We start from the raw sequence: 22,253 nt of genomic DNA on the forward strand, positions 1-22,253 counted from the left end.
CTTTTAGTTTTTATTCACAAGTTCCAAAAATTACAGTGGAGATATGTACAAATTAATAAGCAGTAATTATTTTCCGTTTGATTTGATTTTTAATTAAAAGAAAAATAACTAAACTGGTATTTAAAAAAATCAAACCGGTTCAAACATACGCAGTTTTGGGTTCAGTTCGATTTAGAATAAAATCAATTTGTTTTGGTTCGACTCGGTTTTTTTTCCGGTTTGGATCAAGTTTTTTTTCCAGTTGGCTCTGTTTTTTTTTGTTTGGGATCGGGGTTTGGCTTTTTCAGTTTCAAACTTTATAAAACCAAAAAAAATAACGAACCATTCAGTTTTTTAAAAAATTTGAAATGCGATTTAAGTCAGGTTTTTTCAACTGGTTAAATTTAATATATTTTTAAAAAAAATAATTTTTGAAAAATACTCCTCGATACGATACTGAACCGAATTAAAACAAAATTTCTCAACTTTTTTTCCATGAAAGAGGAACTAGCTAGGAAAATTTTCAATTGCTTAGCCTTGATTTCTTGGTCGTCTTAACCTTGATTCTCTACTTTTTTTATCCCAAAAAGTTGTCAAGTTTTCTATTTTCGTAGCTTCTTATGGAAATTTCTCAGAACCAACAGCTGCTAGATTCTATGAACGATGGATATGGTGTCTTCTTCTTTGCTACTTCCTTTTTATGCTATGTTTGTTTTCTGAAAAATAATCTTTCAAAACTTTCTATGTATATTGTGTCCATTAGAAAATTTAGTCAACAAAAAAATACTTTCGCAGTCAAAGAAAATTTTGGCTTGGTTTTCAGGAAAGTGTTTTTCCTGAAAAATTTGGGGAAAAATAGTTTTCCAGAAATTGTGAAAAATTTAGAAAATATCATATTATTTATTTGCTATTATAATTTAAATTTGATCCTCAAACTTTTGATTGCTATTAAATTTTTAAAAAAATATTTATTTTATAATTTCATCTCTTAAATTTAATTTTTGTTAACTTTGGTCCTTATGTTTATAATTGTTATTTTCTTTTCCCTTATGATTTTTTATTGAATTTTTTATTATCAAATTTGATCCTCATTTTTTTAATTGTTACTTATTTATTTGAAATAATTTATGAAATGTTAACTATTATTATTTAATTTCTTCATTTTTATTTTTTTTTATTTTATAGGATTTGATCTCTATTATTTAGATTATTATTTATTTTATTTGAGATAATTTAATGAAATTATATTTTTTTTTTTTCAATTTCATTATCATTCAACCTTTTAATTTGTAAGATTTGTTCCTCATTATTTTAATAAATTTGAGAAAAATAAAGCATTAATAAGTTATTTTCCAACTCATGTTTCCATAACATAACAAACATTGAAAAGTGTTTTCCTACTTATTTTTTTCATTACACTACCAAATATCATAAAATAATTCATTTTTCCGGAATTCACTTTCCAAAAAAAAACTTTTCCAGCAAACAAATGCGGCCTTCATCACGTTCACAGTTTTATATATGCAATCTCTGGACCATTAAGGCTACATATTTTATTTATTAACCAAAAAACAAAAAGCATGACCAAAGTTTAATTTCATGATAAAGAATATTTTTAAACATTAGTTCACGGTATTAATTAAAATTAAGTATTTCTTAAATGATTTTAAAAGAGTATTTTTTTTAATAATATGGTATATTTGAAAATAAGATTTAAACTTAAAAAATAAAAAAAATTGATTATATATTTTTAACATAGACTAACCTTTTATAAAAATTAGGCATTACTTAAATCATTATTATTTTTCTTATATCATAAACTCTTGATGGTTCAGCAAGGCCATGTTGGTGTTGGTCCATGAAACATAATACTTGTGAAGAAATTAATTTTAAATCTTAAAATAATATTCCTCGCAAATAAAAGACTTTCATTTCAAAATCTTAAAATTATAATTTATGAGATTTTATATAAACATTTTTTTTATATTAATTAGTCTTTAACTTACTACATGTTAATATTCCATTTACTTTAATTACCCGGGCTATAATTTCATCGGGATGAAAAGAAAAAAAAAATAGAAATCACAAATTAGAATTTGTGATTTCGGGAATACTAGTTGAATCTGAGAGGAATGGATTCCGGAGGCTCATGCAAAGATCCATCAATATAACAAGTAGGTTTTGAGAATTTAGGAATGGCAAAATTCTGATTTCGCCATAAAAAATAGTTGGTAGAAGAAATCTTGATGGTGATCATATGAAACATTGTTTAAAGAGAAAGAGAAGAATTTAGAGCAGTTGAAGCCATTGGAATCGATGGATATGATCATATACTACTCTGATACCCATGAAAGTAATTGTAAAGCCACAACTTGTTCTGTGGTGAGAGAATTATATATATAGACAATGCTCAGGTATGGTTATGGTAGGAAACAAACACTTGAAACAATTGTTCAAATCTATCTAGCTATTATTATCTCCTACAATTATGGAGAGTGATGTGGTGTATTGCATTCCTTATCAGTTCATGCCAGCTTCCAATTGAAACTTTTTTGTAGGGAGGATAGACATGAATAGAGATACAATTTTGTCATTCATTGTGCACATTATTGATGGATTTTTCCCTCTCGGAGTGTATTTCAAGCGAGGTGAAGAGAACTATTTACAATACATCATGATGGAAACATGACAGGTTTAACGAGGTCCATTCGATGTTGTCCTAAGAGGCAAAGAGAATTGTTTCACTCATTCAACCGATGGAAAAATTTTATGGATTTTGTTTCTCTTAAGGGAATTGTTCACGACTCGAGGATCATGACAGACTAAATTAATAATAATTTTAAAATTACTAAGTCTGTCGTGAATCTATTGGTCATTTTGCAATTTGCATAAAGCAAGTGCGGGTAATTAATGCATCTCTGACAGTGTAGTACTATTTTAACGTAACGAGAAAATTATTGAAGAATATTAAAATAGTGAATTTAAAGTGAAATTTAAATTTAAGGCAATGTTATCAAAAGGATGTTTGATCGTGTTTAAAATCCCATCCTTTTCATCTCTCATGCCCTAAACAATGGTTTTCCTAGGTTTTCTTCAATTAAAACTCAAGTAAAAGATGAAGAACTCTCCCCTCTAACATTTTTCTAGCAGGACCCGTTATAAAGAGAGGAAAAAACTGAGTTTTTCCATTTTTTTCCACCTATTTATGAAATTGCCATTAGTAAATCTACAGGTATTTTTGTCTCCAATCGTTTTAAATTTTTGATTGTTTTTGAAATTCTAACTCAAGATAGAGAAACATATCATGAGACTACTCGTGAAATGTGAAGTCGATTTAATGGTTAAATTAAGAGTTATGCCGATAACATAAACTAGACTATTTATTATTTTTCATCAAAAATCTAATTTTTTATTATTCTATCCTTATCAAATTATTTATTAAATTCTTGGGATCATTTTCTTATCACAACTATATTTATTTTTCTTTTAACTAATTATCTTATTTACGAACTTGTTACTGGTTCGCGATATAACTTTACCTGATTTTTATTCAGGTTTACAAATCAATATTTTTTAACATGCAATTCTTTCTTAACTTTAATTCTTCATGTTCATTGTAATTCCTCAAAATTATTACTCATTCTCAAAAAAACATTTATTTTAATTTTTTCTAAATCTTTCTATCCATCAAAACTTATTGCTAGTTTCGGTTGATGTCATAATTTTTTTAAAAAAATTAATAGTCATAATCTTTGTTTCAACTAGTCATTCCCGCTCCATTACAATGCACATTTGTATTTATTTTCCTCATTTATCTATCTCTTTAAGTCCCGAGTTTCTATTACTTATCGAGGTCTTTTGTTATTCCTTTTACAGGGGAGTTTACGGGGGAGTTTACAGAGATGCTTCCCTAGGGGTACTTCAATCGGAGAACTGATGATTTGAGATCAGCCATGGAGATATAACTGGCTAGGAGATTTTGGAGATGCCCTTGTAAGTGATTCTTGATTTTCTGGACTAGCAGAAGTCGAGGATTTTAAACAGAGGAAAGTGACTAACGAAGAAATAACCATAAAAGATAGCATTAAGGTAAACTACTACAATCTTTAATCAAGCTTGAAGTGGTTTAATCATGCTAAGAAGACTGTTGATATGGATATCACCATTGTTGCGATAATCTTACAGTCATTAAAATCATAGAAATGTGATTATTCTGTCTCAAGAGACCAGCTTCTTTCAATCCCAAATACTGCAGAGCTGACCTTCAGTGGCTGAAGCCCTCCTGCTTATTTTCTTTGTTATCCAGTTCTCCATTTTCCATTTTCACAGAAACCATTGTCTTTTACTTTCTTCTTTGCATTCTCTGCAGCTGACGAATCCTTCTCTTTTGGCTTCTTCTGCAACTTTTGCTTTCTCTTTTGCTTCTTCTTCAGCTTTTTGCTTTCTCCTTCTCTTTCTCTTTTGCTTCCTCTCTGCTTTCAATCTAGCACTCTCCTTCTCCTTTTTTTTTGCTTCTTCTTCTGCTTTCAATATATAGCGTCCCTCTTTCGCCTTCTCGAGTGCTCCTATGAGGCCTCCAAGCAAACCGTGGCGTCTCCAGAATAGTCTTTCGGCATCAAATGCTCTGCTACTTCAGCAGGAGTCATTTTGGTTTCCCCCAACAACTCCTGGATGTTCTGGCAAACAAATGGTGTGAATCAAGTCGAAGGTAGTTCTTCGCCAAAACCTGGAATGCTTCGAAGCTACAATAGGACAATTCTATGTGCTTGTCCATCCTTCCTTTCCTGATGAGAGCTGGATCAAGTTTCTCCACAAAAATTAGTCGTGAAAACAATCAGTCTTTCTCCTCTGCAAGCTGACCAGAGTCCATCAACAAAATTCAAAATCCCAGAAAGAGTGACTGACTCTGTTTGCTATCTTCTTCCTTGGGCAGCTTCGGCTTTGGATCCTTCTCGTCTCTCTCCCCCTCTTCCTCCTTCTTCTTCTTCCTTTGACCGGTTAGGTCAAGAGAACAGTCAATATCCTCAATCACAATAATGGACCTGGTTGTTGTTGTCTCGATCAGTAGCTTTCTCAACTCAGTGTTGTCCTTCACAGCAGTCGTTCAAGATCATATATATCGTAGTTCAAAAGATTGGCCATGGCTGCAATCATAGTTGATTTACCAGTCCCTGGTGGACCGAAAAGCAGATACCCTCGCTTCCAGGCCCTTCCAATTCTTGCATAGAAGTCTTCAGCCTTGCTGAATATGACAAGATCATCAACGATTTCCTGCTTCCTCTCTGCCTCCATTGCAAGCGTCTCGAAACTAGCCGGATGCTGAAACACCACATGCCTCCAGTACGATCCACTGTTAGTGTAAAGCTTCCTCTGACGATTCCTCACCTTGATTTCATTACCCTCTTTCAAGACATGATTCAAGTAATCCCCGAGGATGAGTTGCCGGTGTCTCTTATGGAAAGTGAGCTTGTAGTACTTCTTCTCATCCGTTACGGGATAGAAAGAAACAGATTGCGTCTTGGAAATATGTTTCCCTGAAGCCCACCTAAGTTTGACTCCCTGGAATTCATCCCCAACCTCTTCATAATCATCCATGCTAAGAACAACCGACTGGCTGTTCTTGACAACATCAGCCTTGAGCCGCTTTGCTTGCGTAGATGAACGAGAACCAAGATAGTTCTCAATGGCAGAGTAAGCTTCACTACGCATGAACGGTCGCCGGTGAATTCATTGAAGCTAATTTGAATGTAAGGGTAAACGAAAGTGAAGGCCCTTTTGGAGTATTTATCAAAATATTCTTGTACACTATACGGACAATATTGCTTGAACATGGCCCAAGCAAACATAAACACTTGCAATCACAGAACCTACTTGAGTAAACATATCTGCTGGATTCATTTCTTTTGTCTGTTCGATTCTCCTCCTCCTCCTCCTCTTTCCTCTCCACTTGTGCAAGAACTTTATAGCCCGGCAAGCGGAGATAGCTAATCTTATTGGCTAAGTCATCAGTGTCACAGGTGACGCATGCATGCTTGTCCTGCAAGACTGCATGTATAGTGGCTTTCCTGGCAGACAATCTATAGTCAACTTCGTCTTTTCCTAGATAGTTCCTACAAGCAAGCTGACGCCAGAGGACTTCTGGGACCATGGTTTTGTCTTTTCCGATACAGTTTGGACGGTGGTGTACATTACCGCTCAACCATAGATATTTGACAGATATTACAGGCTGTTTATTTTTTTTATTTTAAATGTGTTTTTAAAAAATAATAAAATGTTTTATTTTAAATTAATATTTTTTTTAATATTTTTAAATTTTAATGGGTTGATATTAAAAAATGAAAACATAACTTTAAAAGGCCAAGTCTCTCATGAAATTCATGTTTTAAGCTTCAATGAAAAATACATTAATTCAGTGAAATTTTTTAATTTAAAAATTTAATTAACTACCAAGTTATTTTTTAAAAAATATATTATTTTAATAAAAATAATTAATTTAGGTTAATTTGGATCCTCTTTTTAATATTTGTCTCTCTGTTATTACAATTATGACCTTAACGTTTGTTTAATCCTACTGGTCAAGATGGAAATAAATTTCCTCCATGACTTTTTAATAAATTTTAACTTACTTTCTGGTTGTTGTATGTATTAAGTTTAGAGTAATTCTTACTATTTGATATTAAAAAATATTTTAAGCAAAAGATAATAAAATTATTTTTTGTTACAAGATGCACGATATTATAATTTCTAGATTAAGAGAAAACAGTATAGTTTTAACCCAAGTTCCAAATTAGAGTGGAAATATTATTTTAATTCAAAATATATATAAAAAAAAATGAAATTATCATTTATTTTTGTTAAATAATATATATTATTTATTTATTTATTAAAAATAAAATAATATTTCCAACTTAACCTATATATAAATTCTTTGTATTTAGATTAAAGTATGAAGAAAAATATAAATCAATTGAGGAGAATTCTTATCTTTTTTTCTTTCATTTCGTATTTATTTTTATAATAATTGAGTTGTTTAAAACACTTTTAATAATCATCACAGTAATTATAGAACATAATTTATTTTAAGAAATCCAAATTTATTTTATTTTGAATCAAATATAAAATGACTTAGATGTGTATCTTTTTCCTTTGATAGCTTTATATATATATATATAATATATATATTATTTTAATTGCAAGTTCCTCGGGCAGGTGGAAATTTCTCAGCAGCAGTTGAATATTTATTTAATTTGGGGCAGTTGGGAATTTTGAACAATAGATACGTTGTCTTCTCCTGCGCTACGAAGCAGCCCCTGGACCATTGGATGAGTTATTTTATTTATTAAAAAAACACAACTAGGGCATTTTTTATTTTATTATAAAGAATATTTTGGTTCAACTTATACATTAATTAAAATTACATTCTCTCGAGCATTCAAATAAATTTAATAAGATTGAATATATATTTTTAACCATTAAATTAACTTTTAAAAATAAATATAACCAACATTACATTATTATTTTTATTATATCATAATATGTTAATAATTTAGTTAATTTTTTATATAAATTTCCACTCGCCCTAAAATTTATAAGATCTAAACTATTATTAATTTCTAAAAAATAAATCTAGAATCTGATTATCTGAGTTATACCCCTCATATTATTAATAGTTCAGTTATTAGTAGCTAACTAGATGGTTAGTCGACACTATGAGGTGAAAATTATAATAAAAAAGCACTAGAAAGGACCAGTTTTTTAACCCCCTCAAAATAAGCAATAATTTTACTTCAATAATTTCTTAATTAATTATTTATGGTTCTTTTTTCAAAAGGATGTTAATTTCAATAGTACAATGTAAACATTCGTTTTTCTTATATATATATATATATATATATTAAACAAAAAGATAGTAAAATTATTTTTATTACAAGAAGCATGATATTATCATTTCTAGATTAAGGAAAAACTTTCTAGTTTTATCACAAGTTCCAAAATTACAGTGGAGATATGTACAAATTACTGGAAGGGGTTATTTTTTGTTTGGTTTGATTTTTATTTTTAAAAAAAAATTATTTTATTTAAAAAAATGTTAAATTAATTTGTTTATATTCTTTTAATGTATTGATTTCTAAAAAAAAATATTTTAATATATATTTTTAAATAAAAAATAATTTTGAAAACACTCTTCATTACTATACTGAATCCAGATTAATAAGACAAATTTATCAACTTTTTCCATGAAAGAGGAACTAGCTAGGAAAAACTTTTAATTGCCTGGCCTTGATTTGCCTACTTTTTTATTTTTTCCAAAAAGTCGGCAACTTTTTTTCTTTTTCCTAGCTCTGCTAGATTCTATGAACGATGGATATGGTGTCTTCTTCTTTGCTACTTCCTCGTTCATCACGTTTCACAATTTTGTATATGCAGCCTCTGGACCATTAAGGCTACATATTTTATTTATTAAACCAAAAAAAACAAAAAGCTAGCACGACCAGAGTTTAATCTCATGATAAAGAATATTTTTAAATCAGTTCACGTATTAATTAAAATTAAGAATTTCTGAAATGATTTTAAAAGTGTTTTTTTTATATAATATGGTATATTGACAATAAGATTTAAACTTAAAAAATCAAAAAATTGAGTGTGTGTGTGTGTGTATTCTTAACATAGACTAACCTTTTATAAAATTAGCATAACTAAAATTACATTATTATTTTCTTATATCATAAACTCTTAATGGTTCAGCAAGGCCAATGTTTGTGTTGGTCATGAACATAATAGTACTTGTGAAGAAATTAATTTTGAATCTTAAATAATTTTCCTTGCAAATAAAAGACTTTAATTGAAAATCTTAATTTATAATTTGATGAGATTTTATAAATATTTGTTATATTAATTAGTCTTTAACTTGCTACATGTTAATTATCCATTTACTTTAATTCAAATTAATTAATTTTTCATAATATTTAAAACAATTAAAATAATTTCCTATTAATGTTAAATATTCTTGATTTGATAGCATAATTTGATCAGACTCTAGATTTGTTCCTTATAAATCAATCACCGGTTTGAGTTTCACAAACTTCAGACTCATTGGAAGTTTAAGTAGTTGTTAATTTTAAGATCCGTGGAATTAGTCAAGGTATGTACAAATTAGCTCGAACCTTATATTAATAAAAAAAAAAAATTGATAGCATTTTATTAAAAAATATATATATAATATACTCCCAACCATCTTTCCTCTTCAACTCTTGAAACAAGAAATAAACAAGTTATAAAATAATAAAAAGAAAGATCAAGCATAATTAGATTTAAAAATACAAAACTTAAATTAAATATTTAATTTTGAAACAAGAAAATTAATCAATCGTCAAGTTTGAAAACAAGCAACCATCAAGTTTGAATGCAAGACTTTCTACTGTTCATCTTTTCTCTGCTTCATCTGTATGGAGCCACGTCATTACTTGACCCATAATGTTATCTTGAAGGTATCAAGATTCTCACACGTATCAAGACCCAGCTGCCCTCTAGTTTACCACAATATAGTAGAAGTTAGTTCCCTTTTTTTTCCTTACAGTTACAGTTGATTTAATTTTTTTAATTTCATCCTTTAACTTAATTTATTTCAATTTATGTAATATTACATATTCATAAAAATAAAAAACATATCTCAGCATTAAATTAAAGTTTGATATTATAAAGTAGAATTTAATTTAATCAAATAAAAATTTAAAATAACAAGGATTAAAGTTAACACTCATAAAAATCACAACCATTTTTACTATTCATTTGGGTGTATAAAAAGCTATAGTTCACTCCCTAATCTCTTACTATTCATTTTTACTATTATTGGTCTTTTATTTTCTTCTCCTAATCTTTTAAAGATTTCATATTTTAATCTTAAAATTTATTTGTTTTATGTTCCAGTTTCTAGAATTTAAAAGAGAAAAGAAAAAGTCATCAAAAAATAGAAAATGATATAGAAAGTGTTTGGTCCAACACATTTCGGACATAAAAATGTTAATCTTAGTGTTAGAGCTTGTTTGGAAAACGCGGTATAAATCACGTTTCCTTAATTTTTTAATTTTTTTTGTTAAAAATATATTTTTTAATGTTTTTAGATCATTTTAATGTACTGATATCAAAAATAATTTTTTTTAAAAAAATATTATTTTAATGTATTTTTAAACGAAAAGCACTTTGAACCACAACCGCTACCATAATCTCAAACACATTAGGAAGTTTGTTTTAGAGAGAAGGGTTCAATTGAGATTGTATTTCTCTTTGAACATGTCATAAAATATAAATTGGGAACCATAAATTTATTTTTTATTTTGATGGATTTTAATTTTTAGAGTAAATATAGGTTTTTTGGGGTTTGAAATAGGCTGAGGTTCATAAGGTTTCTTGGTTTATTTTCAACTGAAAACCTGCTATTGTCTCCTATATAAAAAAAATCAGGTCTTATGCTAGTTAAAATAAAAATGATAAATACTTAAAAGTGTATTTTTATTAAGATTTTATATCATATTACATGTATCACTAAATTCTCTAACTTAAGCACGTTTTATAATGACAAGTTTGATAATATAAATATTTTAAATTTATGGTAAATACTCGGTTTTAAATACAGGTTTGTAAAATAAATATATCTCATAATTCAAAATACTAATTGATATGTTTAATTAATGAAATTGAGGTTTATATGAAAAAACAAATAGATGGTTGAGCTTAGAGAAGAAATCTTCTCCCAACCTTTGGACCATTGGATTAGTTATTTTATTTATTAAAAAAAAACACAACTAGGGAAATTTATTTTTATTACAAGAAGCATGGTATTATCATTTCTAGATTAAGGAAAAACCTTCTAGTTTTATCACAAGTTCCAAAATTACAGTGGAAATATGTACAAATTACAATCAAATCAAATTTAACTTGAAAGATTAAAAAACAATTTAATATGGATCTTATAATTAATAATCATGATAGATAATTTGTTTTAAGATATTCAAAGTCATTTAATTTTAAAGAAAACGTAAATGACATGATGTGTATCGTTTTTCTTTTATAGCTTTATATATTTTTTCAATGAATTTATTATATATTATAATTAGTTATATTGAATTGCTTACCCTTGATTTCTTTGTCGTGGCTATCATTTTTGTTTTTTAGTATTTTTTAAAATATATTTTACTTGAAAATAATATTAAATTAATTTTTTTATATGCTTTTAATGCATTGATTTTTTTTAAAAAATTTAAAAAATAATTTAAATATATTTTAAAATAAAAAATAATTTAAAAAAAGCACTCTTCATCATGACAGTACTGAACCAAATTAAAACAAAATTTCTCAACTTTTTCCATGAAAGAGGAAAATTTTCAATTGCTTAGCCTTGATTTCTTGGTCGTCTTAACCTTGATTTCTCTACTTTTTTTTCCCCAAAAAGTTGTCAACTTTTTCCATTTTCCTAACTCTGGTGGAAATTTCTCAGAACCATCTATCTCGGATTTCTCTCAATTTTTCCTAACTTTTTTGATGTTCATGAGATATTATTTTTTTTATAGAAAAAGTTCGAAAATCGAGCTATGAAAGTCTTAAAACTCGGATCCTAACATTCTAGTAATTCTAGTAATTGGAGATGGTCAAAAAAAAGGGACTAGAAGATAACATACTATTTACCTACTGAGATTGAAATGTGGTCTGATTTTTTTAAAGAAAATTAGAGCGGATAACATGTAAATTACTCATTCAAAAACAAAAGAAAAAACTAAGCATATGAGTTGGACTTCCAGATAAGATTGTTAATTCTGTTTTGTTTCGCCTGGAATGGTCGAAACATTTTATACTAATTCAAAAAAAAAAAAAAAACAATTTTCATCTTATTTTAAATCTCGGTCTGTTCCGGATTTTTCTGCTAAATTTCAACTGAAATGTTCCAGTTTCAATCTACATGTTCTGTTCCGATCTTGAAAAGCCATTGAATCAAATTCAACTTGATTCAAGTTAATTAATTAAACCACCCAACTATAAAAAGCTCTTTTTCATTACTATTTTCAATAATAATGATATTAATAATAATATTAAAAATTATTATTACTATTTTCATTAACAATGATATTAATTTTTTAAAATTAGATTTATCACTAATATATATGGTTTATATTCATGTTGTTTTTTTCATGTTTATACCTTGTAGAAATTTGAGCAAAATAAGAGATGTTTTAGATCTCATTAGCCTTGATAACATTGATCTAACTTTATATTTAAAATATTTATGTTAAAAACATTTTACTTTCATAATATTTTGATATTTTATTTAAGTTGAATTACTTTTAGTTAAAGATCTATTTAATTTTGATTATTTAAAAATATTTTAAATTTAAAATTATATTTGTTTGGTATTGTGTTTGTATTACATAATTTATAGTTAATTTATCTTAAATTTGAATTATGTTTGTTGAATATATATATATATATATATATATATATTATATATATATATATAAACAGTACAACCTTGAAATAACACATTGAAACACATCAAAACTGAAAGATTCCTTTCTAATTAAAAAAATAAAGTATCTATCAAAACAAAATTGACAACCTTACTTCTAGAAGGTACCATGCATGTATAAAGATTTTTTTTTTTTTTAATAATTTACACAGGGTCATTCTTCTAAACCCGAATACACGGTACCTTCTTTAAACATCTCTTAACTCTTTTTAAAAACAATTTTAGAATAAAGTTCTCCTTACAAGAAAATTATTAAGGATTGTATTTATTATAATTGTTATCTAATTAAAAAAAAAAAAATAGAATCCCTCCCGCGGTCACTGTACCCTCTATGCATGACGTTGCTCAATTGAGGTCACAATGGTTATGTCATGGTTAGTCCAAAAGGTAATTGAACAAGTAATCCAATTCTTGCCTGGCTGCGGCCGGCCACTAATTAAGACTTAAGATGCCGACCGTTTGACAATGTGTTTTTTTTTTTATATAAGGGTTTTATCGATCTTTTCATCCTTGGGATCTGGTGGAGCATACGTGATGCTTAATTAATTTAGTTTATATATAAAGAATATTTTTATTTTATTATAAAGAATATTTTTTGTTTAATTTATACATTAATTAAAATTAAATTTTCTCGTGCATTCAAATAAATTTAATATGATTGAATGTACATTTTTTACCATTAAATTAACTTTTTAAAATTAATATAACCAACATTACATTATTATTTTTATTATATCATAATTTGTTAATAGTTTAGTTATTTATTATTATTATTAATATGGATGTCCGGCTAGTTTACGTGCATCTCGACTAATCTCACGGGTCCTAAAGTTAATGACCATATAAATTTTCAGTGGTTCTGACTCCTGAGATTTATAAAATTCAAATTGATATAGATATTTAGAGAACAAACCTAAATATTAATCAGTTGAGTTACATTCATCAAGGTTGTTAATAATCTAGTTATTAATGGCTAACTAGATTGTTAGTCAAAAAAGCACCAAAAGCCCCCTCAAAATAAGCAATAATTTTACTACAATAATTTCTTAATTAATTATCTATGGTTCTTTTTTTAAAGGATGTTAATTTCAATAGTATAATGTAAACATTCGTTTTTCTTTTATATATATATATATATATATATATATATATATATATATATTAAACAAAAGATAGTAAAATTATTTTTATTACAAGAAGCATGGTATTATCATTTCTAGATTAAGTGAAAACCTTCTAGTTTTATCACAAGTTCCAAAATTAAAGTGGAGATATATACAACTTACAATCAAATCAAATTTGACTTGAAAGATTAAAAAAAAAATCATGGATGATAATTTGTTTTAAGATATTCAAATTCATTTAATTTTGAAGAAAACGTAAATGACATGATGTGTATCGTTTTTCTTTTATAGCTTTATATATTTTTACAATGAATTTATTATATATTATAATTAGTTATATTGAATTGCCTGGCCTTGATTTCTTTGTCCTGGCTATAATTTTTGTTTTTTAGTATTTTTTTTTAAATGTATTTCACTTGAAAATAATATTAAATTAATTTTTTTATATATTTTTATTTCTAAAATTAAAAAATTTTATATATTTTTAAAATAACAAATAATTTTAAAAAACACTCTTGACACTGAACCTAAATTATGGGTCTGTTTGTGATTGTGATAACAGTAATGGTTTAAAGTGTTTTTGCTTAAAAATACATTAAAATAAATTTTTTTATTTTGAAAAAAATATTTTTGATCTTATCACATCAAAACAATCTGAAAACAAAACAAAAAAATATTTTATTTTAAACAAAAAAATCAAAAATTTTTATAACGCGGTTTGTACTCGTTCCCAAACACAACATAAAATAAAATTTCTCAACTTTTTCCATGAAAGGGAACTAGCTAGGAAAATTTTCAATTGCTTATCTTTGATTTCTTGGTCGTCAACTTTGTTTCCCAGAAAGTTGTCGTCTTTTTTCTATTTTCCTAGCTCTGGTGGAAATTTCTCAGAACCAGCAGCTGCTAGATTCTATGAACGATGGATATGGTGTCTTCTTCTTTGCTACTTCCTCTTTCCTCACGTTCACAATTTTATATATGCAGTCTCTGGACCATTAAGGCTACATATTTTATTTATTAAACCAAAAAACAAAAAGCTAGCAGCCTAGCACGACCAGAGTTTAATTTCATGATAAAGAATGTTTTTAAATTAGTTCACGTATTAATTAAAATTAAGATTTTCTTAAATGATTTTAAAAGTGTATTTTTTTTAATAATATGGTATGTTGACAATAAGATTTAAGCTTAAAAAATAAAATAAAAATTGAGTGTGTGTGTATATATATATATATATATATATATATATATATATATTCTTAACATATATAGACTAACCTTTTATAAAATTAGCATAACTAAAATTACATTTTTATTTTTCTTATATCATAAACTCTTAATAGTTCAGCAAGGCCAATGTTGGTGTTGGTCATGAACATAATAGTACTTGTGAAGAAATTAATTTTAAATCTTAAATAATATTCCTCGCAAATAAAAGACTTTAATTCAAAATCTTAAATTATAATTTGATGAGATTTTATAAATATTTTTTTATATTAATTAGTTTTTAACTTACTACATGTTAATTATCAATTTACTTTAATTACCCAGTCTATAATTTCATCGGGATGAAAAACAATATCCATTTACTACATGTTAATTATCCATTTACTTTAATTCAAATTAATTAATTTTCATAATATTTAAAAAATTAAATAATTTCTTATCAATGTTAAATATTCTTGATTTGATAGTATAATTTAGTCAGGTCTAAATTTGCTTCCTAGAAATCACCAGTTTGAGTCTCACAAATTTCAGACTTATTAGAGGCTTACATGATTGTTAATTTCAGGGTCCATTGGGACTAATCGAGATGCACGCAAACTGACCTGAACACCCATATTAATAAAAAAATAAATTTGATAACATTTTATTAAAGAAAAATATAATCTATTCCCAACCATCTTTCCTCTTCAACTCTCGAAACAAGAAATAAACAAGTTATAAAATAATAAAAAGAAAGATCAAGCATATTTAGATTTAAAAAATACAGAACTTAAATTAAATATTTAATTTTGAAACAAGAAAATTAATCAATCATCAAGTTTGAAAACAAGCAACCATCAAGTTTGAATGCAAGACTTTCTAGTGTTAATCTTTTCTCTGCTTCATTTGTATGGAGCCACGTCATTACTTGACCCATAATGTTATCTTTGAAGATATCAAGATTCTCATACGGATCAAGACCCAGCTGCCCTATGGTTTACCACAATATAGTAAAAGTTAGTCCACTTTTTTTTTTTTTCCCCTTACAGTTACAGTCGATTTAATTTTTTTAATTTCATCATTGACTTAATTTATTTCAATTTATGTGATATTACATATTCACAAAAAAAAATATCAACATTAATTTAAAGTTTGATATTATAAAATAGAATTTAATTTAATTTAATAAAAAAATAAAATAACAAGGATCAAAGTTAACATTCAAACACTTCACAACCTTTTTTACTATTCATTGGGGGCATAAAAAGCTACAGTTCACTCCCTATTATCATTGGTCTTTCATTTTTTTTTCTCCTAATGTTTTTAGTACTTCACATTTTAGTTTTAAAATTCTAAAATTTGAGAGGAAAGAGAGAAAATCATTGAAAACTAAGAGATGATATAGAAAGTGGTTGGTCAGCCACATTCTAGATATAAAAATGTTGATCTTAGTGTTAGTAGATTTATTATGGAGAGGAAGCTTCAATTGAGGTTGTGTTTCTCCTAGAACATGTCATAAAATATAGATTGTGAATCATAAATTTGTTTTTTAATTTTTAGAGTGAATAAAGGTTTGTTTTGGGGATTGAAATGTGTTGAGGTTCATAAGAATTTTTTATGTGATTTTCAACTAAAAACAAGTTAAAAATTAGGTTTGGGAGGTCTAAAAACTAGGGTCGCAACTTTCCTATCATTAGAAATGGTAAAAAAAAAATCAACAAGAAAACAATGTGTCATTTGTCCAAGCAAGTGACTATTATCTACTATATAAAAAAAAATCGGGTTGTTTGCTTGTTAAAATAAAGATGATAAGTACTTACAAGTGTATTTTTATTAAGATTTTATATCATTATATTGCATTTAAAGTATCGTTAAATTCCCTAACTTAAATCACATTTTATAATAACAAGTTTGATAATATAAGATATCTTTAATTTGTGATAAATATTTGATTATAAATGCAGGTTTTTAAAATAGATATATCTCACAGTTCAAAAAACTGATTGATGTTTTTAATTATTGAAATTAAGATTTATTTGAAGAGACAAAGAAATGGCTGAGCTTAGAAAAGAAATCATATTTGGGCTAACTTTATTTAACTGGAACACCATTTGGTTTTCAAGTTATAACTAGAGCTATCGACTTGGATTCAAGTGTGATTTAGTTTGATGGAAATCTAAGATATATGCCTCAAACATTCATGAGGAGCCCAAGACTCGATAATACCACTTTTATGTTCAAATCTTAGCAAGAAAAAAGAAGTTTGAATCTATCCTACAGTTCAGACATTGTTTGGTGTTCGACCCATATATAGAGTTATAAAAGCCTAATGCCTATTCTTTTTTAGTTGGAAAGATGAGACAAATATCTATAACTTTTATGAAAACTATCTATTCAGATTGTAATATTATCAATGACATTTTCTCTAGCCACCATATCAATAGTTTTAATAACACTTCTTTTAGATATCTTTAATTTTGTTTCTTTTATTATTTATGGTTCTATATCCTTAACCTCCATGTGGATAAACCCTGAACTTATTGGGTTATTTATTATTTTAATGCTCCAGCACCTAGGAGAAGACTTCAATTATTTGATCGTTGGTAACACTTATAATGACTTAAATTGTAGAATGAATACCATTATACTAAATCTTTTTCCTTTTTTCTTTAAAGATAAAGTTAAAAAATGGATACAAAATCTTAGGTCATGATCTATTTGTACTTGGGATGAAATGCAATAACAGTTTTTAAAGAAGTTTTTTTCTTCTCACCGTATAAAGATTTACTTAATACTTACCCTCACTATGGTTTTGAAACAATTTGGATTATTCTGAGTGATAGGGGTCATTTCTCATTAAAAAAATGATTGCAAAAATCTTACAACTTAGATTATATTGGCCCATCACATTCAAGTATACATATGCATTCTGCAAAACTTGTGAAAATTATCAAAAGTTAGGATCTATTTCAAAATATCACATGATGTATTTAAATCTCATTCGCGTCTTTGGAATATTTGATTGTTAGGGTATAGATTTCATAGGATCATTTTCCCTGCCATTTGGTTTTTTTATTCATATTAGTCGTAATATATTATGTTTCAAAATGGATAGAGACAATTCAAAGTTGAAATAATGATCACAAAATTGTGATCAAATTTTTGAAAGACAACATTTTGAGTCGATTTAGAATCCTTCGAGCCATGATAAGTGATGGTGGAACATATTTTTGCAACAAGCCATTTGAATCTTTAAGGAAGAAATATGAAATCACACATAAATCTACAAGTGAACAGGTAAACTTACTAATAGAGAGATCAAATAAATCTTAGAAAAAATAGTGAACCCTAATAAGAAAGATTGGTCTTTAAGACTTAATAATGCACTTTAAGCTTATCAAATTGTTTTTAAAACATCATTAGGTATGTCACCTTATAGGCTAGTTTATGGAAAACCTTGTTACTTACCTATGAAACTTGAACACAAAGTTTATTGGGTTATTAAAACTTTCAATTCAAACCTTGATGATACTAGTCAACTGTGTAAGTTATAAACAAATGAACTTGAGGGGAAAAAATAATACATATGAGATTTCAAAAATTCATAAAGCAAGAATCAAGATGTTTCATGACATGATAATCTTAAGAAAAACATTTGATGCTAGTCAAAAGATTTTGCTTTATAATTCTCGACTCCATCTATTTCCTAAAAAGTTAAGATTTAGATGGAGCAGTCCATTTATTGTGAAACATGTGTATCCTTATGAGGCATTTGATATCAAGAATCCAAAAAATAACGATGTTTTTAAAGTGAATGAACATTGTTTGAAAGCATACTTTGATAATTTTTCTAGAGAAAATAAATTCATTGGTTTGAATGATCCTGTTTATAAAGACTGATTATTTTTTCTCATATTTTTTTATGTTTTATTTTGTGACTTTAGTTTTCCTAATCTCTTTCCAACCCTGGTCAAATGACAAATAACAATACTATATGACTCTTAAGTCAATTCTTTTAGTTTCACGTTGTCACACCCAGACATCGCAGCAACCGATTAAAAAAATTAATCATATTTGAAAAAGAATAGAAATCTGGCATCTTATTCTTTTAAGTGAAAAAGGTCTTGTTTAAGGAGTCGCCACCTAATATTATGATCACTAGGAACCCTAACTGGTCAACAGAGATTCTATGGTTCGGGACTGGTTACACGAAAGGAAATATGTTATCACCCCTTTAGTGTCCTACCTGAGGCTAGGCTGCATTGCTGGTTTTGTCTAAAATTGCTAAAGGTTTTGTTTGTGTTATTTATGGTCATCCTGTAATATTCCCAACTTTGGTGTTAGTGAATATTCGCCTACGAATATTTCCAACTCTAGCGTTGGTAAATATTGTGTAACTCAAAAAGTATGGCATTCCTGACTTTGGCGCCAGTAAATAAATCCATAAAATTCTGTATTAAAAGAAACGAGAACTATTTTTTTTTATTTTCTCTTTTTATTTATGTATCCCAGTCTCAAAACTAAAAAAAATGGTCGGGTCACTAGTCCAAACCAGTGACCCAGTGTGGCCACTATTGCATGCATGCGTGAACAATTCATGCATGCAAGCAACAATAATATGCTAATTAATTTAGCAAACAGGGAAAGAAGGAGAACTCACCTGGCGTTGCTGCAACTTGGAGGCGTAGCTGAGGGAGACGGTCTGGCACTGCTCTCAGTTGAAGATCTGGCCTGTTGCTCATGGCGAGGACAAGCTGCTGTCATGAAGGAGAGTTTTTGATGTTGCTTTAATAGAGGCTGGAAGAATATCTTGATGTCAATGGCTAGAGAAGAAGGTGTTGTTTTTTCTGCTGGAAGGAAGATCTTTCGCCACTATTAGTGTGTTGATGAAGACGCGAGGTTCCTTCTAGCGAAGAAGAAGTTGCACTGCGAGTCTACTGGTGTGGACGCCGCGGGTGCAGAAAGAGAAGGAGTTGTTATTGCTTTCCGGAACTCACCGTGTCTATGGAAGAAAAAGCTGCACCGCTGGAGGACAAGAAACTACATCACAGGACTTTGGTATGGCGGTTGGACATGAGAAGGAAGCTGAATGATGAGAGGAGGAGGTGACATTGTTTGCTGCTATTGCGTTGCAATATGGTGTTGCTCTAAATGCTGGACTGAAGAGAAGGGGTTGCTATTGTAGCTGAGTTTAGAGAAAAACATGTCTATGTTTTGCAGCTGCCTGTATCTGGAACCATTGGGTTTTCGGGTGCTGATTCTCTGTTGTTATTGGTAAATGGCTGCGGAAGAAAAAGAGTTGTTGATGGGGTGAGGCTGAGAGAGGGCTGGTTTGGGAGATGGTGGTAGTGGCTTCGATTGGCGGGGAGGGAAGGAAGAAAAAGGAAAATGCTGAGGAGGGGGAATGTATGGCTGGTTTGAGACCAAGGAGGAAGAGAGGAAAAAGTTAGGGAGAGGGGGCAACGGCGGCTAGTCTAGGATTCGGTCGCGCCCCCTCTTTTTTGTAGGTTTCTGGTAATGGCCTTCTTCTCAGGTTTCCTCCGCCTCTAGGGTCTCCTTTTCATACCCTGAGATCTGTATTTATAGTGCCAGAGTCCCTTCGCATGTGAGAAACAAAGTTTCAATCAAACTCATTCTCTTCTTTGAAATTTGAATTTGATTAATAATCAAATTTGAAAGCGGGTAACTATCATTATCTTGAAAACAAGGATTATCTTGAAGATAGGGATTATCTTGAAGATAAAGATAAAATGACAAAAGCACATTATAGTCCTTAATTTTCACGCAAGTTGACAAATCACACTTTTCATCGAAATAAATCTCTGATATTTTAATTTTACATTTTAAACCCTGTAAAAATTAAATTAAAATCCAATGGACCAAAATTGGATTACAACACACGTGATAACAAATATGTGTTTATACATTTATCAATCAATTGTTCAATTATTTGTTTCTTCTCTTTTCTTTATATCTCTTCTCCACCTCTCATATGAGAAATGGACACCACTCTCGATAAATTAAAAAAGAATTTTCATGTTTTGCCTCAAGATGCAATAACAAAAATTTACCGTGTTAGGTGTGAGATACTAAGGTTGTTAATTCACCTTGGAATTCCTGAAGATATTCGTTGAATAAATGAAGTAAATGTAAGATTATCAAGAGTTTTTCAATTCTTTTATTTCACATATTCCTGAAATAGGTAAAAACATTTTTGTAAAAAAATATCATTTAAAATGACTGAAAGTTTGTCACAAATGTGCTAAATGGACTTGTAAAGTACAATGTCTTTTTGTAAGAATAATATCTATAAATCAAGAAGATAAACTACAATTCATTAAGGATTGCCTGAATAAGGAGTTTTTAGATAATTTTTTATTGACTCTTTAAGACTCATTTTAGTAGAGATGTGCATATGTAATTCATTATTTATAATCTCATTTTCATAATGAATATGCTAGATATAGTCTCAGAATCTAACTAAAAAAGATCTTATTTGTCAATTTTTTAAGGAAGCTAGATAGGAAGCTTTTCCCCAATTTATAGAGGGTTTTAAGCCATTCTTGGATATAAAATAAAGGGAAGATATGAACCAACATATAATTGTTCTGACAGCAAAAAAAAATCCCTCCAGCTGGAGGAACCACCAGAAAATCTGACCCATTATCTTGTTTCATAGACATCAAGGTCTTCATACAGAATCAATGAATTGCTCATGCAATAAGGCATCATCCTCTTACCCTACTTACAAATCCACCTTCTAGTTCCTTATCGAGCTACCATGTCATTTGTGATCGGTGTAGAGTTATTTCCTCGGGCTTTTCTGTGTACGATGGCAGAGAAAGTCGATTCAACCTGGATGCCAAACTGCTCTTTCAACTGATGAAAGTAGCCAAACATCAACAAGAAGAATTGTAGTGGATGCAAGCTGTAGCTCTCAGGTCCTGCCTACGGTTGCATGGACTGCAGATTCTTCCTTCACAAACCCTGTACAGAACTGCCATAAGAAATTCTCTACTGGTAAAACATCAAGTGTCACCAGATTGATCTCTATTGATTTGTGCCAAGTATCGGTCCTCTCCATCGAATCTCTCTATGCAAGATCTGCAAAGGTCTTTGCGAAAGACTCCTTCTACGTCTGTGCTTGGAGTGAAACTTTTTAGTTATTTTCATCCACAATGAAATTCTATTACCACCTAATGTTGAGCATGAACACCATTTCCATTCGCCCTTCCATGTCCATTCATATGTTGAGGATGACTCTCCGGCGTCCGTAGTTTGTGCGGAATGAAAGAGATACACAGAACTATTTCCAACAGGTCTATCTTGTAGATCAAATATCTCGACGCCGTCTAATATCCCTAATATCCTTTTTCTAAATGAACATTTATTACAAGTTTGATCTATTCAGGGAACACTTCACTTGAGAT

General features: G+C 28.7%; 3 pseudogenes; 1 reads left to right on the forward strand and 2 right to left on the reverse strand.

Moving 5' to 3' along the window:
- The window catches only part of LOC140955094 (uncharacterized), a 48,595-nt pseudogene extending 27,382 nt beyond the window's left edge, over positions 1–21,213 (forward strand).
- LOC118050657 (AAA-ATPase ASD, mitochondrial-like) lies at positions 4,166–5,892 on the reverse strand (annotated as a pseudogene).
- Positions 21,214–21,591: 378 nt separating the features above from the next.
- LOC118056947 (peroxisome biogenesis protein 12-like) overlaps positions 21,592–22,253 on the reverse strand; it is a 5,365-nt pseudogene continuing 4,703 nt past the window's right edge.

Source organism: Populus alba, chromosome 19, assembly GCF_005239225.2.
Source record: "Populus alba chromosome 19, ASM523922v2, whole genome shotgun sequence".
In the NCBI taxonomy this organism is placed as follows: domain Eukaryota; kingdom Viridiplantae; phylum Streptophyta; class Magnoliopsida; order Malpighiales; family Salicaceae; genus Populus; species Populus alba.